General features: G+C 40.3%; 1 non-coding gene across 1 annotated transcript; it reads left to right on the forward strand.

Moving 5' to 3' along the window:
* Positions 1-2,301: 2,301 nt before the first annotated feature.
* Positions 2,302-2,374, forward strand: trnat-ugu. Its single transcript has one exon. It is a non-coding gene; the product is annotated as a tRNA-Thr (tRNA).
* The last annotated feature ends 11,007 nt before the right edge of the window (positions 2,375-13,381 follow it).

Raw genomic sequence — 13,381 nt, forward strand, 5'->3', positions numbered from 1 at the left:
CTGAACATGTGATAAAAGATGCAGGAGCTTTCAATGGTAAATGAAAGATCCCTTACAAAATGAGTAAACAAACTCCTGCCAGAACCAGTAAAAGTGGATGATTATTAGCCTGCCAGCTGCAGTTAATCCTCATATGTGATGTCACGCCAAATCACATCCCTTTCACTCTTTAAGGACCCTACATTCAGATAAATGTAGCACTGGAAATTATTATTTGAGCTTAAATTATTTTTGCTAATGTGACAGGTATTAAACTCCGTGAGTAGTAGGGTTTTGGTACTCTGCTCAATCCCAGCACGTCCTGAAAAGAGTTGTTCAGGCTAGTTTAGCTGTTCAGGCTGACTTGTAATGAATGTCCATTCATTACAGGTGTTGTATGGAAATGAATATTTGTATAACAAAGACATTTAGTATACTGTAGGAAAGGGTGGCACCATAGTTGAATCAACTTCCAAGTTACAGGGACAGCAATATTCTAGCAATTCTCATGGTTCAATACTTTTCAGGTTTCTGTCTTACTTGCACTTTACTTGCAAAATCTTTAATATTCCATAACATAAATAACTATTTCCATGTTCATTTTACAGTGCACTAACAATTGCTACCTATTCATGCAATCTGCATTTTTTTTTTTTTTTTTTTTTGGTCAAGGCTGACCAAGTTAACTGTCTAGGTAATTAAATTTGCAAACAGGTGCTGTTGAGCAGACTTACTACGTTGTTTACCATTTTAGGAATCAATTGCCTGAGTTCAAAGATCAATATTAGAAAGGCAATGATGAGAGTATGTATGTATGTATGTATGTATGTATGTATGATTTAAATGCTTTATGCTATCAGATATTTGAAAACATGAAATGTTTTAGCCCCTTCAAAAGTCATGTTAATAATGTATAGCATGGCCAGCAGCAGCAGCAGCGCCCCCCCACCCACACACACGCACGCACGCACGCACATCATAACTTTTTAGCCAGAGTAAAAATTTCTCAGTTGAAACTTGATTGATAGGTAGCTACACACGGGAAATTCACAATGGAAACTCAAAAAAGTGGTCCAGCCCATTTAAAATTTGAATATATTTACTAGAATTACTTTTTATTGTTGTTTCTTGGTTGTCTCATACTATTGTCCATGCTTTCATGTTTTCCAACACGGAGAGTATTAAACACACTTCACCTGCACCAGCTTTCAGGGCCAGTAGGCCCCAGCTGGTGTCCATTGCTAAGCCAAACCGGATGAGCCTGCTGTGTAGTGTTGGTGCTGCAGTACTAAGTGGAGAAAACGGTTTGTTTTTATCAGCGTAAATCCTGAGGGAAGCTTTTAAAGTTAATTATAAATGATGTTAAAGATTTCAAACAAGCAATTCCACTACAAGAAACAAAAGCTGTAAAAAAATTGCAGGACTCATGGCAGGACACCCGTCACTCACATCCAAACGTACATATCCTAAGTTCGAAGCTGAGGTCTAACGTTTACTGGCATTGTTACATAGGAAACTACTGAACCAGAACCAGAAACGATCACAGCATGACAGAAGAACAAAAGTAAAATAAATACATTGAACATGAATCATTATCGTTACAGGAAGAGGCTGTGAGATTTACTAAGTTGTTACATTTTCGTTAACACGTGTTGTCTATAGAAATTCGTTAGTTACCTTGTCCTTTAAGAAGTAGCGCGCTAGTGAATACAGGGGTGGTTTACCTTGTTACCCATGGGCCGTAACCCTTAACGAATTTTGAACGCTTGCTCGCAAGTTAATGCACAGACAACGGACTGCAAGTATGCGTTGTTTTAGCCATTTCGTTTCGGTGTTGATTGTGGTTGTAATGATTATGTAATTAACAAACAGGCTTGCTCAATGTTGTGTAGTTGGTTTATCCTTAGCTAGTTAAGGTAAATAGCTAGATAGGTAAACGTGTGCTGGACGCTACACATGAAGAAATAAGCTCTGCTCAACGGAGACTTCAGAGCAATCCAATCGAAAAGTCCGGCATGACCATCTGGTCGGAAATAATTTTGCTAACTATTGTTAGTTAGCTGACTCTGTAGTTGGCTTGTAGCTAAATTTCGTAGATAACGTGTAGCAAGCTATCTAGCTGTCTGTCTGGCTTTTACACACCATATGTGACTAATGGAATTGCTAAAATTCGCCAGAACAGAGGCAGCCTCGATATTTAATAAACTAACCGATAATGTAACATAAGTAAAGTAGCTAATAAGGTAACAAAGTAATTAGAGTCAGCGAATGATGAGGCGGGATCTGTTATTTAAATCGATAGATATCCATGCGCATGCAGATGGCTCCATAGCTCAGTGGTTAGAGCACTGGTCTTGTAAACCAGGGGTCGCGAGTTCGATCCTCGCTGGGGCCTTCTTTTCTTTTCCTACATATAAATCAGCTCATCAGAAATCAAATCAGCACTAATAAAGTATCTTCCATGAAGTCGCACAAGAGAACGAGCACAAATGTGTTAAATGAAGAATAACCGTAGTTGCACATGACAGTAATGTATGATATCCCATGATCAGTCAGTAAGGGCTGCACCATATAACATAATGTGTTATTTCCCCAGCTTCTAGGCTGGCATTTCAACATCAACAAATATGAATTAAAAGTTAAGAATTGTACTGTAATAATGGAATAGTAGTAGCCTTTGATAATCCAGGAAGTGAAAAATACGGGCTTTATTTCTCAACAGCAGGGGGCACTATAAGATTATACATTTTTGTTCTGTTACGGCAGATTTGAAATCTGATTTTGTTGTTACTTTTACGTTTTCACAAGGTAGGTTTTATATAATGGAGTGAACTGTGTATCTAACGCCATTCATTTCAGGTCGTCTTAAATGATCTAATGTTAGTCCATAATGGTGCTTCATGTGTTTTCTGCATTAGTTTTTATTCCCTCTGAACATATGTCCCAAGATAATTTTGTCACATTGTAATCATATTATCTGAAAAATAACAAACTCTTCCCTATTGCTCTTGCCTATTGCTGCGTGGAGCAGGATTTGCTTAGTCTTTGCATGTGAGACTTCTGGAGAAGCTGGTTTGTTTCTGAAAGACATGTTGGTGGGCCAGTGTAAGGCAATCTTCCCTCTTGTCCAAGTAGGAAAACCAGAGCCTATCACATTGACAGGGACAGTGCTGCAGGAAGCATCAGCTTTAGGATGATAGGTTAACCAGATACACTGATTCAGACTTACTCTGGTCAGTCATGGTCCAGTGACACCTGTTGCAAAAATGTTAGAGGTTCCTCCTGTGCTCCTGGCCTGATGTACAGTTTAAATCCTTCAGTCTGGCCATTTCATAATCCCCAAATTTATTTGACTAATAGATAATGAATAATTGGCAATAGTAGTTATAAACCACTTGTCTTAGTTACATTCTAAGCCACTCTCTCCCTTTCCCAACCACACTTAGCTATATGTGATCAGCGCTCAACCTGTCAGTAGAAGTGCTCATTTGAACTCCAGAATTCATTTCTCATCGGCTTGCTGATGAATTTCCATGTCAATGGAAGGTGGAGCAGGGGAGATGATATTATATCACTAAAACTAACATGCCCACTGCAACATTAAGCCCATACTGTTCACCATCCTTTGTGACAGGAAGCCAACCTGTTAGTGGAGTAAGGATAGTAGCATCTTGTGGTCCTAAGTACAGTGAAGCCAAGCTCAATGCACAGACATTGCAGCACAATGGGTCTCTCAAAAACAGAAAACTATGAGATGTTCCAGTGATTTCTAAACATTGTACATTGGCTGACCATAATTCAATCCAGCCTTTCTCTATAAAGGGAATCCCTCCCTTCCTTTGAATAGAATCATTGCCTTTTCGGGCAGTTGAATGCGTAGATAGAGCAAAATGATTCTGGCTCCTTTGAAATGGCCATCCCTCTGTGTTAACTGTGAGTTTTCCTAAAATAAATGCACTTTGCTTAGGAGGGTAATCAACCGATAAAATAACTGACATACAGTTGGTTTGTGATTTATGACGGTTTGTGTCCTATACAATGAGAGGACATTGAATTCCAAGAGGCAGAGGAAAATTGTTTGCTGAAATTGAGATGGAACATTGTCTTTCATGGCAGTGCGGCTTTCTGTCCATAACTAGGTGACACTGAGTCATTTGTCCCCTACACAATAATAAACTCATGAGCTGCCTATATCTGAACCCATGCCCCAGTAATGATAAGCTGACCACAAAAATCAATTTTGTATCATTCTCTCTGTACTGCTTGATGAGGAGGGTTATCATTAATGTCTAAGGAGTCTATAAGAAATTCATGCAATGAAGTAGTGATTCAGCTGTCAGCCCTTCAGCTTTCATAAAGAAACAAAATTGCAGACCTGCAAAGTGTGCCCCACACTACTGTTCTTTGCATAGAATTCTCTTAAAATGAAAATTTAAATCATGGGTTAAACCGGTGAAGAATGCAATAGAGGAATACCTGGATCTGTTTCTTATGTTGGGAAATGTTAGTGATAGCAAAATGCCTATAAGGACAGGATTAAAAGTTGATTAAAGATTAAAACTCCAACTATGGAGTTAAAATGGTTACTGCAGGATCATAGGATGATGAACTGTGGTGTATTTCTGTTTTTGTGGCATCAGAAAAGCAATCTGATTTATTCTGCAAGGATGTTGTTACTTAAATGGTGTTTGTTATACACATGTAGTGAAGAGTATTTTGTCCTTGGACATGCTTAAACAAAAAAGCATAGAAATATGTGATGTTAGGGGATGTTCGATGTTGAATGGTATAGCAAGTAAAGCTGTCACTTGGTCAAGACTGTATTTTCTTAATTATGGGTGCTATAGCACATGTAGTGTCAGCACTGTGTATGAGCTTAATTTGCTCATGTCTACCATGAGCATACTTTTAAGAAGCAATAAAAAACTCAATTTTTTTCACACATTTCCGTGAAAGAGTTCTTGTACACTTGCAATTATTTTATTGTTTTGCACATGTCAATAGCTCTAGTTCATTTGCAGATTTTCAGCATGAGTGACTGGCAAGTGTCTGGTCAGATTTTCCCCAACAGCCCATCAGTACATGTCCCGATACATCAGCTCTGACCCAAGCTGAAAACCTGCAAGTAAACAAGGCCTTTGAGTTAGGGTTGCTTGTCACTGCTCCCTATGGGATCAGATGTTCCTTGCTGGATAAATGAATCAATTTCTCTTCTTTGGAAACAGCAGGTGGCGCAAGGCTTTTGAAGCATACTTTAGAGACAGTCTCTGTTATCAATGTTTAATGTGGCGCAGTCTGTCACCCAGATGGTGGACTGAATGTGGACCTCTGTCTTAAGAGACAAGGGTCAATTAGGAAAGCTATTGTTTTTTAATGTTGGCTAAGACCCCTATAAAATCTTGTCACCATTTGCTCTGTCCTTAACTTAAAAAATAAAACAAGTATTATATTTTTTCTGTTTTTCAACAAACTAATTCTCACAGGAGAATATGAAATAGTATAACCTGTGTGACTCTACCATCTCCCACACAGTATCAAATACATAGTTTCTGATTCAGTTATATGTACTTGAAAAAAATGAATGTGCACCTTGTTGAATTTGTGTTCTCAAACATCAGTGTGGGTAACATAACAGTCAGTTAACCAAGGGGTTCCTTATTACTAAAGCAAACTATTGATACTGAGCACTTGGCCTATGGTAAAAATTACATTTTGGGGTACAATGGCATCAGTAACACATGGGGTAAGTCTGAAGTAGTTATTCTGCAAACTCTTCACTGACATGGAAGTTTTTTTTTGTAATATTTTAAGGAGCCCACTGCTATGCGAGCATCAAGTATATGATCTGGAATATGTTATGATATGATCTTTGGAATAATAATACAAACGCAGGCAAGAAGACAAAGTCTTTGTAATTATATATAGTAGTTTTGTTTGCAAGTAGAATTAAGATTGCAGTGATTGGTCAATCAGAAAAAAACACAATGGATATCAATGTGTGGGTATAGGGTGTAGTTGCCCCATCTTCCAGAGCGGTTATGAATCAGGACTCATACATCAGCCAGGCTGAGCCAACCTCACTTCCTTCGGAATCTCTTATTTCTCTGAAATTATGGTTGATTAGTAGGACACTAATGACAGCTCTCCTCTAGCAAGCTTTAAGTAGAGCACTGACCTGAACAAATCCTATTTCCTGTTGAGAACTGTGATGTTACCTTCTGTGTGACTTATAGGAACCGGCATTTTAAACCCCATGGAACCTCATCCTGCTGCTCCATAGGGCATATGGTCCATTCTCATCCCACTTGTCACCGCTCATTAAGACCAGAACATCACATACATCACACTGGGGGTGGAGCATTAAAGGTAATTACCAGCTTCAGCTAGTGACATTATGTCATCTCAAATGAACCATTTCTACCAGTACACTACTTTATTGAACTTAGCATGCTCTTTTGCGACTTCAAGAACAGCTTGTGCTGAGTCTTGTTTCTTTTAAGTTCTTACATATTTCTTACATATTTCAAAAGCACAAAATCAGCTGTTTGTCTAATTTCAAAACAAAAGATGTTTGTTTACTTACATATTCATTTAACATTTTACAGAACTGCTGAAAACCTTTATAACTTATATGTAAAATAAGTTATATGTACCATATAACTTATTTTAATTGATTGATGTGGATTTTATTTTCTCGCTGTTATGCAGGAATAGCAATAGAAACACAGGTCAAATTAACTGCAACAATAATGAACAAGCCTGTATAAAGCGCTTACCTGTAACTCGTAGGAAATACAATCATGAAAACTGAGTACCAGTTCCTTACATAACATTATAGTTTCAGTATTGCTGAAAATATTTTAAAAAGTGTAAAAACTGAAAACAAGCAATACTTGCTCAATTCTGTCATTCAAAGTTAAGGACAAAATGTTGCGCGATTACACAATTTTGCCCAAAAACAGACACAGCTAAATCAGAAGAACAAAAACAACACATCAAAATCATGCTCAATGGCATCCTATTACCTCTACTAACATTACTACACTGCTTTTTTTTCTTGCTGGACCTATTCCAGCTCCTTTGAGCAGGATGTCCTGAACAGCCACCATTGGGTCAACGTGTTAGAGCAGGAGTCTTCGGCTGGCTCCAGCCGCCAGCCGATCGTCTGCCGCTGTTGTTTACTCAGAGCCGGGGGGTTTCCTTCACTGCGCCCTCACGGAGCGCCCCCCCCCCCCCCCCCCACCACCACCACCACCACCACCACCACCACCACCTCTCTCACCCCAGCCACACTTTGATTATATTCATAAGCTGTTGGGCCAAAATATTTTCAAAAGGTGAAGGGGCTTCCTTCATGAATGGAAAGCATTTCTAAATGCAAAACTATGGCTGCATTTGTCTTTTGTTAGTGGTTTGAAAAGTTCATACAGTGGAATGGAGTGCTAGTTCATCGGCATTTTTTTTTGTTGTAAGACAACTGTGTTTTCTTTTTGTCGAGATGAACCACAAATGTAAACAAGTGTTAGTTTATAAAGGATTGTTGTACTGTAATACAGCCACTTGATGTCGGTGTTACTATAAACCACAAATTTGTCAGCATCTAACCCACTGTGTGGATATTGCCATTTTAGACACATTGAAGTCCAAATTATACTGATGGAGTGTTTTATGCAGGAAACCAAGATCCAAGTTCAATAAGGCCTTTGTGTAATCCTGTCCCTGAATTGAAAGACAAACAACATGTGATTCCCTGAGTACTGTTTTAAATGTGTAGGAAGGAAGCCACTTCGGTCTAACACCATATACAATTTCTTAAACCAAATAAGAGAAGCTCCCAAAATTGCTCTGTTGGGTGGTGTTAACAGCTACGTACAAATCTGACCATTAATCCAGACAGAAAGATAAACAACTCAGCCGTAGGCCGAACATGTCGTTTGTGTTTTGAATAAAATCTTTAAAGTACAGTCGTTAACTTTAAAGCAAACTTTTGATTGCTGTGTGGTAGAAAAAAAACGTTTGAACTATTTCTTCCATTTTTATTTCAAACTCACAGGTTTAGTTGGAACTCATATTTTGTATGTATACTGGGTGTACAATATTAATAATGTCCTCAGTCAAACAATCACAAAACAGTATCTCTGTTGATTTGTTTATCAAAAGACATGACAGACATTATGTTGATGAAATACATCAGATTATGAAGAAAAGAAACCAAACTTAACACATATTAACACATATTTGTTAACACATATTTGTTGGAATAATGCTGCCACTTTTAGAGTGAGAGAATCAAAGGTTCTGAAATGAGAAAAAGACTTAAACCTCAGATTATTGCTTAAATCCTTTTAGATTAGTAGAAATAATGTATTCGTAATAACTGCTGATTCATAGCCACACAAGGCTGGGGATACCCATTAATGCATTGAACGTTGGAATCTGTTGTGCTGAAATTCTGTTGTAATCTTTAGCTGTGTGTGGCTACGCATCACCTCCATGGATCCTGGGATAAAAAAACTTCTGAACTCCATTGTGGTTGAATGGAGACAGAATTCAGATATCTTCTCCACAGCTAAAATTCCACTACAGCCATTGCTCTGAATTCCACCCACCCACCCCGAGTGTGCTCCTAGCTTGCCCTTTAGGTGTCACAAAGGTCCAACAAACCAGAAAGAATAAGGCTCCGTAAATAAAAGCAAAACAAACAGCGTAAAGAAGGCCAGAGCACGGATAGATGAAGAGCTGTTTAGAGGGACTGTGGCAAACATTTGGAAAGGCCTCGGGTTCAACAATGGAAGGTTAAGGGGTTATTGCCCATCATTGGGATATAGACCGCCATTATCAGGACAGCAAGGTGAGCTATCTTCACCCTATTGTATATTGTCAGTGGAGCTGGTTAGCCATCTACTCTGAATTATCTCCACAGTGGGAAATTGGTGGTGGGTCAGTGATGGCATCTTTAGAGAGCTGATTTTCAAATACCCAAATACCCCCGAATACCCCAGCACACAATGGGCTGACCCCAGGGTTGAGTTCCACTTTAGCAGGATGAGTGCAAGTGTGTGGATGAAGGGACTCTTCCTAAAAGGTTACGTTATCATCTGGAAAATGACAGCAAATCATCGTTGCGGCAGAGATGAAGCATGATCATTGTGCAAGCAGTGTGACTAACATTTTTATGTGTGTACTGATTATATGTACTCATTATATGTATGTATGTAACTTTACTTACCCTTTGGATAACAGTGTCTGCCGGGTGTGTAAATGTAAATGTAATGTAATATGGAATTTAGTACACGGGTCATATGTTTATTATTTTAAAATATGTCTAAATAAAAATCTCATTTGACAGCAAAAGAGGCTTAAGGGATGGTGTTATGGAAGGAGTAAAATTTTTACAATGGAATGGGCCTCTGCACCAAGGAGGGAGATCCAAACCCCCCCCACTCCCCACCCCCATCAGTTTCACCCTCCATTTTCCTTCAGATTGAATATGTCATGTCATGCCTCCAGCTGTCCTTCGGCTGGGCGTTTCTCCACCCTTCTGAACGCTACTCCACACAGGGAACGAGGAGCACGGCAGGCCCTTGGGCGGGGGGGTCAAGCCCGCCTTCTTGACCTCCTCTTGGGTGCCCTAATCCCTGCATTGTGCCAGGCGGTGAGGAAGGGGGGACGGCCGTTGTCTGGTTTGCTTGCTTTCTCAAGCAGCGAGCCCTTGGGTGAGAGTGTCTACTCGCGGGAGAAGAGGAGAGCTTCTTTGTGCCTGTGTTAAATGACCGTGACAAACAATGGGCCTAATTCTTGTCCGCCCCCTTGAGTAAATACCTGCCCCAGTCCAAGCAAGGTCGAGGATCAGGGATGGCAGAAAAAGGAATTCACCCTGGACCACTCTCTTTTCTTTACCTTTGGAAACTCCACTGGACCGTATCTTTGCATTTCTCCCTCTAAATGAACATTAAGAAAATAGAAATCCTGTCAATGTGAATGCTTTAGAGGAGAATCCCCAAGATTTTTATCATCTATGGACACATGTATCCTAACTCCGTGTGTCCTAACATTCTATCCTAATATGTTTCTTAATTTGCTTATTCATTTTAAATCTAGAGGCATCTGATGCTCAAAGGGCAATATTTGTAATGAAGGCTTGTTTTTACCATGTAGCAGCAGGTGGCACTGTAATTCATAAACATCCTGTTAGGAAAATCACAAGCTCTTTGAACAGCTTCTTACCATTGGCCGCAGTTTGTCAGTTCCTGCGTACCCACATCCATTTTATTTGGTTTCAGATGTTTATTTACACTTGTTTTTAATGCTGTCCAAGGACAAGTCACTTAGAAATGATCAGATATACTTCAACCATTTCTTTTGAGAATATATGTTGTTATGGCACTGTTTAGCTAGGCTTGCTCTGTGCCAATGGTGTGCCTCTCCTCTGCATTATATATGCAAATAAATAGAATATGATAAAATTAAAAGGTGGCAGAACACAGTCATGGTTTTTTGTCAAAACTGTCCAAAAGACTTAAAAAACAGTCATGAAACAGTCATGCAAGGACAGGCTAAAAATGTGAATACTTAGATATGAATTTAAATGCTTTTTTCGACAAGGGTTCAGCAAAAGGCTGAATATGCTTTTTTAAATAAAATGTTTACGGTAAAATCCTTTTAAAAATGACTTCTGAAAAATTGATATGTAGCAGTAACTCTTTGCAACTGTTTTTCTCCATTTATCTGTCCCAACCAGTCACAACTGAGTTCAACTGTATATTGCATGTATATGTGTAAGTCCTACAGAAAATCCAAATAATATCCAATAAATGTGCCTGAAATTATGGTTGACTCAACATAGCCACGCAAAGCCAGAGGCACTCACTGTTAAAGTTGGGGTTCTGCTGTGCCCCACATAATGTCCTCATTCTGGTCTCCAATTACTAGACTTTTTCTTTTTTCTTTTTGTCAGACAAAAATTTTAAGGTTGATGTTGATGTTTTCAAGTCATTTTGGGTGATAACAGGTGAAATGACTAAACATTTACAGCTCCCGGCTGAGGCAGACATCTTGTACAGCCTCTGTACAACTGGTGATCTTGTCCAAAAATGTAGTGCATAAGCAATAGTGAGATCCTCACCATATTCAGCATTACAGAACAAATCTCTACTCCTGCTTCGCTCAGTATCTGGTCTCCACCAGAAAAAGCAAATTTTGCAAAGACTACTTGGCCATCAATGAAAGCTAGAAGATGTTTGATGTTTCTTCCCTGCCAGTCAGCCCTCCAAATAGAACATTCCAGGCAAATTTGGCAAAGATGTCGTGAAGCATAAAACTGGCTCATAACATCAGCAATGTTTACTTTGAAAAGAAGACAATGCCTCACATGAATAAAAATAGGAATACAAAAAATAGTAAGGTATCTCTTTCAGAGAAGATGAAAAGGCAGAATACGTTTGGGAAAAGGTCAAGGAGTAAAAATATAAAATTGAAAATTCCCATATATGACCACAGGAAATGGCTGATGTGCTGCAACAGAATTTATTCACACATTTTTGTGTATTTATGATGCAGACAAAGCCTGCAGGTCAAAAGAGTGATGGACAATGGTAACATGACGCTGCACTATAAATACAAGTCTCCCTGACTTTGGGTCTTGTAACTAAAGCATCATACTGTATATTATAAATAATAGTAAAAGATTGGCAGCAAACCCTTACACTGAAATAGATACGGACTCCTCAGTTTAAGGGAGTTGTATAACCTCAACGGCAAACAGACGTTTATACATCCTGTTTATACCTACCCTACAGGAGGGCTGAGCCAAGCGATCCTTTAAATAATCCATAGGAAATCAAAACATCATTGCTGGCTTTCTTCCCTGACAATAAAAGAAGATTACAAGGGGGTGACATCATCGGGCTCTCTCGGCGTTGTTTTGCACTTGCGGAAGTGGGGACCCATGATTAGCACATCAACACAAATCCCCGCTGATGCCCCACTAAATCAGCTGCAGCTGGGGGGCCAGGGGGGAGAGCAGCCCTGCAACACAGAGCTCCTGTCTCACATCCGTGGCAACCTACAGAGACTATGACCCTGATGCACGCTCTGAGAGTCATGTGTCTCCATTAAGGTTCAGGGAGAAGAGTAGCCCAGTGTTAAACTTTATCATGGCAGAATGTGTGGCGGAGAGGCTGTAGTTTTGCTCTGCGACGTAGCGCCTGGTTGAAACTGATCCTACTCCCTGGACACAGACACCTCTCCAGTCTGTTTCCATCTGGACTTCAGCTGGAGGGCTGAGTGCACTTGGCTAATTCACCCTGACACTTCAATACCAGCTCCCTCTTTGAGTCCGCTGGCTAACTTTGGGGGGGTGGGGGGGTGGGGGACCATAGGTGGCTCGTGGGCCCAACTGAGGTGTGGAAAAACTGTTGCGCTGTAATCCTGGTCATTATGCTTTAATCAGAAGAGCTGGGAAATTGATGAGAACAAGGACGTTTATGACGCTGATCATGTAGTCATGTAGTGGTTTGCAGTTTCCACCATCTTTACGAGTCTTTATGTTAGTGGTCTTATTGGGTTAGGATACGAACAGCACATATTGTTGGACAAGAATGGGAGAAACTGAAACAATGGAGCAATATTGGAAAAACTCCACCATTTATTTTATTTTAAAATTGATCATTAATCACTTTGAATGTCTGCAAACCCTTGCTTTGAGACAAACCACCTCAAAACATAGAATGAAACGTCTTGAGCCGATGCCACGAAGACTTTCATTCGTTCAGTCTGTTTTAATGAGCGATAGCTTTCCTTCTTCACTGCGCAAAGTGTTTGCTCAGTAAAAGACTGCCGTCCCAGCCGAGGGCTCGGTGAGGGGTGCTCCGCGTTGTTGACGGCCTCTGAGCAGAGGCTCCGCGCGCATCTCGTTGCGCGATGGGGGCCTCCGTCGCACACTGCGCTTTTTGTGCGGGTTAGCGCGGCGTCCCCGAGCCAGCGCGAGCCACGGCCCGAGGCTCGGCGGGCGACACAGACCTCTCATTGACTAAGAGGCGTGCTGTTTGCTGGTCTTTTTTGCGGGACACACATAGGAAATCTGGTATTCCTGTCGGTTGGGAAGAATAAACAGGGCACTGACCGCCGGGAGCTGGCAGAGGGCCTGAGCGGCTTCGGCTGCCAATGTCAATGCACATTGCTCCTCTTTCATGGCCAAAAGAGTACAGACTGTCTCCCCCCCCGCCTCTGTCTCGGATGGAGAGATGGTTGATGGGAACGAGCTTTATTAATTATGCCCAGAGTGTCTTGGGATTAAGCGCTTAATTTTGTGGGCAAAAGAATGGCAAGTGCTTCATTGAACTGCTTTCAGTGTAATATAATCCTTCATTGTCTTTGAAACTATAACAAGAACAAATATGAA

The sequence above is a fragment of the Megalops cyprinoides genome, chromosome 12, assembly GCF_013368585.1.
Source record: "Megalops cyprinoides isolate fMegCyp1 chromosome 12, fMegCyp1.pri, whole genome shotgun sequence".
NCBI lineage: Eukaryota > Metazoa > Chordata > Actinopteri > Elopiformes > Megalopidae > Megalops > Megalops cyprinoides.